At 45.6% G+C, this 9,666-nt stretch overlaps 1 protein-coding gene across 2 annotated transcripts in view; it reads right to left on the reverse strand.

Annotated features, from left to right (window-relative positions):
* The window catches only part of LITAF (lipopolysaccharide induced TNF factor), a 30,776-nt gene extending 22,499 nt beyond the window's left edge, over window positions 1-8,277 (reverse strand). Inside the window, exon 1 of one of the 2 annotated variants that reach the window (XM_075899322.2) lies at window positions 8,077-8,277. The gene's annotated coding sequence lies outside the window, so the exon portion shown is untranslated. Of the gene's footprint in view, window positions 1-7,781; window positions 7,987-8,076 lie in introns of those variants that run through there. The other variant, XM_006128499.4, reaches the window with a different exon arrangement.
* Window positions 8,278-9,666: the final 1,389 nt, after the last annotated feature.

The following is a 9,666-nucleotide window of genomic DNA, read 5'->3' on the forward strand; positions in this document are numbered from 1 at the left end:
TGCAGATAGAGTTGCGGAGTCTGGAAGGGAGACCCAAGAGAGGGTTCTGATCCTGGCCAGAATTTCCAGATGGGGGTGCAGGCTATAGGAGGGCACTTAGAGCTAGCACTAGGAGTTCAGGTGCATGTGTGGGATGAGGAGCACCAGCTCTGGCTGGTGCTGCTTATGTCAGGAAGCTCTCACTCAACAGGGCTCCTGGCCAATGGGAGCTGCAGGAGAAGGGTGCACCCTGATCCAAGGATGCAGATGGACCAGGAGCCAACCTAGCTTCCTCCAGCAGCATGACAAACCTGTGCCGTAATTCCATCCCTGAGGTGGTGGGTGGGTGCCAATGCTCAGGGCTTCCAACCAGCAGCAAATCTCCACACCATGGCTACGTCTACACTGGCCCCTTCCTCGAAGGGGCATGCTAATTTTGAACTTGGGGATAGGGAAATCCGCAGGGGATTTAAATATCCCCCGCGGGATTTAAATAAAAATGGCCACCGCTTTTTTTCCGGCTTGGGGAAAAGCCGGAAAAAAGCATCTAGACTGGCGCGATCCTCCGGAATAAAGCCCTTTTCCGGAGGATCTCTTATTCCTACTTCAAAGTAGTATTTAAATCCCGCGGGGGATATTTAAATATCCCCCGCGGATTTCCCTATTCCCAAGTTCAAAATTAGCATGCCCCTTCCGAAGAAGGGGCCAGTGTAGACGTAGCCCATGGGTTGGAACAAATGCAGTCCATGGGCCGGAGGTTCTCTCCCCCCAAAACCCCAGTAGTACAGTCAGAAAGTCCATTGCCAGTGCCCAGCTACAACAAGTTTAATGCCTACCAGATTAACCTGTACCAGGGCAGAGCAAATTGACTTTGATAATCTGGAAGCTGTGCCATCTGTTAGCCACTTACACTAGGAAGGAAATAGGACAGAGGAAATTGTGTCAGTACAAGGATGCTGCAAAAAAATACTGTTTCACAATAGGACCTGACTTTCTAATATTTCACAAGAGAAAATACATGTGAACTGATTTAAATGAACACAACTGCAAATTCAACCAGTTACAAGCAAGGAGCTCTAAGACAGATACGCCTAATATTCTAAATCAGGGCTATTCAACTTTTGAAGACCCCACGGGCATGATGATACTCTCAGCACATGCCAAGGGCTGCATACTCAAGTGTGGTTGCATATACATGCAAATAGTTTCTTTCACACTGACGGGCATGAGTACAAAGATTAAGCCTTAAACCGCAGCGCCAGACTCAAACGTGGCCAGCGTGAACCAGTCAGCACCTCTCAAGCTCTGCCCACAAGGCTAAGCAGCCAGCACTTCCCGCAGTGCCCCCATGATCCTGGCACCTCCCTCCCTGGGGGCTAGAAATGCAGACACCCTATAACCATCTGTTCCAGCCCACCCTCCTGCTTGCATCTTGCAGTGCTCATGCTGACTGGGAGATGCACTGCTATTGTGGAGTGTGTTCCCAGTGGAGGCCATGTTCAAAGGATCCCACCCACAGGCTGCAAACAAATGGGCCATGCGTTGAGTAGCTCTACTCTAAATGATACTGGATTTAGCTTTTGAGGCTCACATTTTCCTGAGCAAGATTCAAGTGCCTTCATATTAAAACTCCAGTTCCAAAATACAAAACAGGCTAAGGTTTTGTCATGTGCTCTGAGACAGCTAAGGCAGGTGGCTTCTCAGTAGATATTTTGAAAAGCCACCCTTTCACAAGCAATGAAATCCGGGAAGCATTAGTGTTCTGTATCAGTGTTAGCAAGTGTCACATCCTGCACCACAAGAAGAATAAGCTTCCAATTTTAAAGTGATCTACTAGATTCTATCATCAGTTCAAACTAGGGACGTAAGCGATGTAAGCACATGCTTACCAGCAGGACTCACCAAACCACGGCAAGCCCCGCTCGCCAGCTGCGCTGTCCAGTGATCTGTGCATGCGCAGATCGCCCGAACCCGGCTCTTCCGGGTTTTATTTGTCGAGCCCTGCTTATCAGGTACTCAGTTAGTGACTTGACTAGTTGCTTCTCCCCCTACCTTGCTGCCTATCAGAGACAGGGTGCGGGGGCGGGGAGGATAGGAGTGAGGGGGCTTAAGAGCCTTTTCCTCCCAGCACCGTCTCCGTGGGGAGAAGGGGCAGGAGCACAGTGGGGAACTGGTGGCACTTCTTGCTACATTTCAAAGGCAAGAGCACTGCAGGGAGCATGGCCAGCGGGGGGACTCAAGCAGTCCTCTGCTGGCCCCACGCTCCCTGCTTTTGAAATGTACAAGAGCCAGGGTGAAAGGAAATCTTGTACATTTCAAAAGCAAAGCAGAGCTGGGAGTATGGGGTCAGCTGGGGACTGCTTGAGTCCCAGGCTGGCCTTGCTCCCTGCTGGTTCTTGCTACATTTCAAAGGCAGAGGCACCCTTACTGACTAATCCAATAGTTGATGCAAGTTACATTGACTCTTCAATTAGTTGATTAATCTAAATTTAACATCTCTAGGTTAATGCTCTTCATCCACGAGTTACTTTTTAAGTAGTTCTTTAAAATCAGACTCAAAAGAACTTCATCATGAAATCTCACAGGATTCACACATGGCAAAGTGATCTATACAGATCATGGAATTCAGTTTCACTGTATATCAGCATTCAAGTTGCAGACAGAGCAAAGATGCTATTTCAATTGAATTAAGAGTAAAAGAGAAATATAATTACCCAAATTGGAACTTAGCCAACAAATAATAAAAACATCCTTTGACACTGGCATCTTTCATAGCAAGCAACAAGGTCCTCATTTTTATGTATAGTGTGTCTCATGAAAAAAGGTCCTTTCAGCAGTTGGCATGACACAGGTGGCAAATCCTCCCAATTTCCCAGAAATTTGGAGATTTGTAGGATCCAAAACTATCCTAGCATGAGGCTCTTGAAGTTGGACTGAGTTTGCAGACTGAAGTATAAAATGGGAACAACTATTTTATGGAAATGTTTTGTTTTAAACAAAAACAATTTGCTTTCTTCAAGCTTCTGGGGTTGGATTCAGGAGGAATTTCAAATATTTCTTTAGTATTTTCCTTATGTCTACACACTCATCTCAAGCCAGATCTTCTCAATAAGTTAAAGTTGTCTAAACATTACTTGTCACAACGTAGAAAGGGTTCAGCAAATAAAAAGGCATCTCATGCCTAAATATTTGGCTTATGTTAGGGAAGCTCTCAAATAATGCAATGTATGCCAATGGCTTGTCATGCAAATCTATCTGGCAATTATGGAACTCCATCCACGTCCGAAGTTAAAAAATTCTGTAAATATTCCTACTTGCTCCAGTGGGAGAGTTCAACAAAAATCACAATGTTTAACAGAAATTCTACAACTGCCCGTCACAAGTTTGCTCCCTCAACTTAGTTATAGGGGACAACATACCAAACTGCAGCAGTGGAAAGATGAGGACATACCAACATACCCCACCAGTCAGTTTTCTCATTTCAATAATGAAGTGAGAGAAAAAGCTTAAGATTCTTTGTATTTACTCCAAGGAGAAGTTTTCAGTAGTGTCTTATCTTAGAAATGTCACATGTACCAAACTCTAGTAGATAAAACTCCAGGTACAGTTGGTTACAATATTGGGTGGTGGTAATATCAAAAATGATTAAAAGACAGCATGGTTCTTACTCCACAGAGCTTGCAGTCCAAAGATTAATAGAAAAAAAAAAAATAAATAAAAAAAGAGACAAGCAAAGGAGCCAAGGCAATCAGACACTCCCACATGTGTTTTGTAGGCAATTGGGAGAATTGAGTTGATTAAATAGCAGCATGGCTGTAGTAGGGTATCATGGCAGAAATGAGCCTGCTTTCATATCCCGCCTGAAGCGAAGGTAGCGAGCTTCCAGGCCAATATACGTAAGTATTGAGTTTTTACAACTCAGGTCAGTATAACTAATATGATCAGGAGCATAAACAATTTACATGAGTGCTATGGCAGCATAACTCAAACATAGATGCAAGCAGGTCAACAGAAGAATGCTTCCCTCAACCTAGCTACCATTACTCCAAAAGGCAGAGCTCCTACAGTGACTGAAACCCCATCCTATTGCTAGTCTTCATCCATGCTACAGGAACATAGCTAAGGCAGTGCAACATCTGTAGAAATGGCTCCAAACCTGTACAAACCCTGGCAGAGTGTTCTCTTCTTGTTTCTGTGGTGAAGTTCCCCGGGTGATTAAAATGAAAAGCTGCATGTTTACTGTACCTTTACCAGCAGTCACCAATCACTGCTATTTTTACAGTACAGTGACAGTAGAATTCTTGAGCTTCTAACTAAAATGCTCTAGGATTCCTGATTACTATGGGATAAGAAGGGATGTTTAGACCACTGGAAGAAAGCCTTTATTAGTACCTGTATTGTGCAAAATTCTGCATCTGAAACAGAAATGCACAATCTCACAGCTCACACTGGCCAGTTTGTGGCCAATGGGGGCTACCTGTTTGCAGGACAGGCAGTGCAGTAAGTACTCCCTTCCTGCCCTCGGGGATTGCAGCACTCAGAGCAGCATATAGCCCCTGCAGCCAGCTGCTGAGTGGCATGCAAGAGTATGAAAGGCAGGGAGCTTGCCTGAGGGAACTGCTGGCAGGGATCTGCCTAGGTAAGTACCTCCTGGCCAGAGCTTACCTTTAGCACCACAATCTCTCATGTCCCCTAACCATCTGCCTGCCCCTCTTCCTGCATCCCTACCCCACATAACCTAAACTCTCTGCAGCCTCTGCTCCTGTACCCATATCCCCTCCCAGACTCTGCACCCCTATTCCCTGCTTCATGTCACAACCCAAATCCATGCATCCCCTCCTGCACCCCTGCCCCAGATCATAGATCCCTCCCAGACCCTGCACCCCTTCTCCAATTCAGAATCTTCTCCTGAACCCATACCCCCACCCAGACCATGCCACCCCAATCTCCTGCCCAGGTCACAATCCCTTCTTTCACCCAGCATCCCTATCCCAAGCTCCCTTCTGTACCTAAACTCCATCCTAGAGCCCACACCACCTCAATTAATATTCTGGAGGAATACAGTTCTTGATCACATACCAAATTCTTGGAGTAATCCTTCTTCCCCTCCCAACACCAAAAGCACTGCCCACCCCGGCTATACCTGAAAAGAGTATTCCTCATTTCTTATGCCTAAACTATTTGGAATTGGTAGCTCTGTTACAATAGCTGCCACATTTCATCTAGTCATAGCGGTGTACTTTAGTAGCAGGTGAGCATTTTCTTGCATATGCGTGTAATTCTACAGAGCACCTTGTAGTTACTAACCGTATATCATCTTTCACTGGTTTCACTTTCTCTTTATTTTGTTTTACAAGTATGCTTTGTTTTTGTAGTTGATTTAAGCTATTTTGTTTTTGTCACTTCTCTGTGGTAAAAGATATGGTCAAACATCAAGTCTTATCAGCTTTTGCCACAGTCAACACACAAATTCTCACAACAGACGTATGAAAACATCAACACTGGGAAGGGTATAATCTCCATATACATATCGTGTTGTTAGAGGAAAAGCCAAAGCTGTCCACAGTAGCGCACCTTCCTAAGGTATCATCTTTTAAGAGACAAATTAAAACTATGACATCTGTTACTGTATATATTTTCCATTACCCTGTACCTAAAGCCTGAGTACACACTGCTTTGATGGACAAAGAAAAAATAACTTAGCTGCACACTTGAGGGCAGGGTTGCCACCTCTGTCAGGAACAGTCAGTATTACTAAGCCCATAAAAATGAGGCTGCTGGCAATGCATACTGAGCACCCATATAGATTTCCTAGGACAACCACCTTTAAAAAAAAAAAAAAAAAAAAAAAAAACAACCCTCTCCCTTGGTGAGTGAGAACCCAGAAGAGAATGATCTAGGAAAAACAAGAAATTTTTCTTCTAAGCCAATTTGTCCAATACGCAGTAGATCTCAAATCTGGCTCCCAGAAGAAAAGTGATTGTCTTTCCCTCCTGCTTAATCTTCTCATATGATCTGACTACCATTTGCGTAGTAAAATATACCAAAACTACTCTGGCTCTTCTTCACTAATGAGCCCATACTATTCTTTGAAAAGTGCAGATGGCTAATTGTGTGCGTGCTCCAGCCACACAGCAAAGCATGAGACAATTGCTCTGAGAAAATGGAGACAAGTTTCACTACAGCAAGTGCCACAGCACCCAGAATTTGTAAGCGTATGGCTAAAAGTAAATAAACATATTTGTCCAGAGCAACTTCTTGGTTGCCTTAACAATAAGATTTTTTTCTAGTTTATTATTTTCCTAGTTTTTATAGCAGTTTTGAAAACTGAACAATTGCAGATTCCCCAAAAGTTTATTGAAGAATAAAAGCTCCAAGTGTGTTCCAGAAGAAGATCACAACTTTGAAATAGGAGGTCCTAAAAAATTGTTTTATAACTGAAGTAATGGGAATTATATTCCAGCTTCAACAGAACTTCACCAACAAAAAGTTTTTTAGAAAATGATCAATGTTCACCCTTGATTTTTTTAAGTATTTTGTACTTAAACTGTCTTAAAACTGTGGTAGTGTCATTTTAAACGAAAGATGCTACTAGGCCTTATAGTAATAGAGAGGCAGCCGTGTTAATCTGATCTTGCTAAAACAAAAAGGAAAAACTATGCAGAACTTTAAAGACTAACAAGATGGTTTAACAGAGTCCTCAGAAAAGTGACTCTGGTCCACAAAAGCTCATCACCCATTAAACCATCTTGTTAGTCTTTAAAGTTATGCATAGTTTTTCCTTTTGTTTTAACTAGGCCTTCTGGAAAGGCCAAAGTTTAAGAACAGCTTGAACAAAAAAAAAAAATTATATTCTGACAGGACTTGTGGTCTTGGCTGCAGATCATTTGAGATTTTTGTAAGCTACTAATTTTAATAGTCAGCCAGACCACCCACAAAACCTAGCTAGAGACAGACCTAGGTGGCATCCTACCTGCCAAGAGTCCACAAAACTTTGGGATTTGCCAGGAGAATAAATATTTTTAATAATTGCTTAGGTGCTGAAGCTATGACATTTGTTTCTCATTGGGCATGACTACATATGGATTCTCAGAAAAGCAAAAATTAACTAAAGGTCTGAATTTAAAGCACATTATTGACTCCTATGTGGCTACTCTCATTCAGAAAAGTCATCGTTCACCACACCACGCTTCTAAATGAAAGTTTACACTCAGGAACTTATGCTTTTGTGTCAACTTTCCTGCTTTACCTTGTGTACACTGTGGTGTTCCAGTACCAGTTTTAAGGATTGCCTGCACAAGGAAGTTAGTTCAGAATAGACTAACTAGGGTGTAAATTTCAGACTGAATAATTGAGCCCAATTAGCTCCATAGGAATAGTTACTCTCAGAGCAGACAAGCCTCCAGAGAAGCCCATTTCAGTGTCACTTGTTGACATTAAACGTTTTCAAACTAAACCTTAACAAGTTGTGAACTGATTTAGTAGCTCAGCATTAAAACAATTAGCCCAAACCAGAGGATTCCAGCTCCAGCGCAAACAAACAGGAAGATGAGGAAAAGCGGCCGAGTCACTCCCAAGGTGACAGGAACGGCACCTCGCGCCCGCGGGGAGGGGATTGCTGCACATACTGAAATGCTGGTTTCGCTTAAGAGTCCCTCCGAAGAGCGGACAAACCCCAGGCAGCTCGCTCCAGCCTGCGCCTGGAAGGCACCGAGAGGAAAGTCCGCCCGACCCGCCTGTGCGAGCGGGCAGCACGAAGGGTCCGAGGGGCTGGGCTGGGGGCCGCGTCCCGGCCCACTTACCGCTCCCGTATCTGAGTCGCCGGGCCGCGCTGTTCACCCCGATTCTCCGGAGCCGCCACCCCGCGGCTGGTAACGTGGCCAGGGGGCCTGGGCGTGTCACGCGGGGCCGCTCCGGAGGGGAAGCCTCTGGCCGGCCCCCCCACGTGGCACCACGGGGCGCCGTGTCCCGGGGTCTCCGCGGGCCCGCGCTGGGGGGCGGGGCAAGCGGCGCCGGACTCCCCCCTCTGCGCGAGACCCCAGGAGCGCCCCTGCCCGGCGCGCGGATCCGAGGGGGGCAGCGCCGCGCTGCTCTTACCTCCCGCGGGGACGGGCCGCCTGCTGCCCGGGCTGAGCTGGGCTCACTGCGCTCCCGGCCCGAGTTTCTGGCGACTGGCGTGGCGGAGACAAAGCTGCACCCGGACAGGCCGCTCCTCGCCCCCGCCCCTCTTTCCGACCTGGCGCTCGCCTCCCCCGCCTCGCAGCTGGGACGGGGGCGGGCTCCGGCAGATAATGAGCGGCCCCGCCCAGCGATGGACCCTGCACTGCCCCTTGGCAGCCCGGTCGGGGGCTCCCCCTGCAGTTGGGAACGAGCGCCCCAGCCACGTGGAACCCTGCTCTGTCTCCCCCGCCACCACGCGTGGGCTCGGGACTCGCCTAGAAACTTGCCCATGGCCTGGACCCGTCCAGCCTTTAGCTTAAGGCTGTTCTTGCTGTGGTCACTTGTTCGGTACAGAACACGAGAACAGTGTTCCAGAGCCAGCCTTCCAGTGGGCAACCCGAAACCAAGCCACAAGAGCACTGAGGCAAGGGTTTAGAAATGTAAAAGTTGAACTTCTGGAGAGTAAAAGTTCAGGTGTCTGATAGTGATACACAAGTGGTTGTTCAGAAGGGTATGTTCAGTTACCAAAGAATTTACTTGATCTGGAAAAAACCTGCCAAGTTCCAGCTCAACACTATCTGAAAGACCTTGGAGTTCATTGCAAATCAGCTTTTTCCTAAGCTAAAAAGTCAAAACAACAAGATTTACAAATTACTGTATCAGCAAAAGTAACTATCAGATTTTATGTGCAAAACACAAAGTAACTTGAACAAGAGGAAAATTCCTTTTCCAAATTCTGTAATGTATTTCTTTTTATGTTAATAGGTACAACTATGCAGCAAAATAATTCCCATCAGCAAACAAATGTAGGTAATCACTAAGTATCATTCCTCTAAAGACTCCAATTATTTTTTGCCAAAAGAAATATTTTGATGCCTGAATGAAACAGCCTGGCACTGTTTTCTGACTTGTTTCCATGTCCCCTTCTGTGAGGCACCTCAAGATGAAAGTGAGCCAACAAAGGGAGATTTCCCTGTCCTTTGGCACAGGCAAGGAGATCACATTCCACAGTCAAATTAAAAACTTACATTCATAGCATAATGGATGTGGCTAGAGAGAAATAGGAAGATGGTTTCAGTGTTCCTGTCTACAAAAAGAAACCCATTAAACAAGATAAACCTCTAAAAAGCAAGCTGACTTCTAAATGCTTCAGGGGGTAGCGGAGTTAGTCTGTTACAGAAAAAACAACAACAATGGACTGGTAGCACTTTATAAACTAACAAAACAAGTAGATGGTATCATGAGCTTTCATGGGCACAGCCCACTTCTTCAGATGACCGGAGTTATGAGTGTAGGATGCGCACACCCAAAATAAATAAGAGATGGGAAGGAGAGGGGAGAGGGGAAAAAAGGAAGGGGGGGGGGGGTGAAAGACAGGAAGCTAGAGGGAATCAGTAAGTATCTGAAAATTGGGTAGTTAAAGCAAATAAGAATCAAAGTCAATAGATAGTATCCTTCCTGAAAAGTAGTAGAGCTGTTTGCACCTTCAACGGCTGTTAAGTTGCTAGTGCCCCCATTGAATTTGCC

This window comes from Pelodiscus sinensis, chromosome 15 (assembly GCF_052426305.1).
Source record: "Pelodiscus sinensis isolate ZL-2025 chromosome 15, ASM5242630v1, whole genome shotgun sequence".
Taxonomy (NCBI): Eukaryota; Metazoa; Chordata; order Testudines; family Trionychidae; genus Pelodiscus; species Pelodiscus sinensis.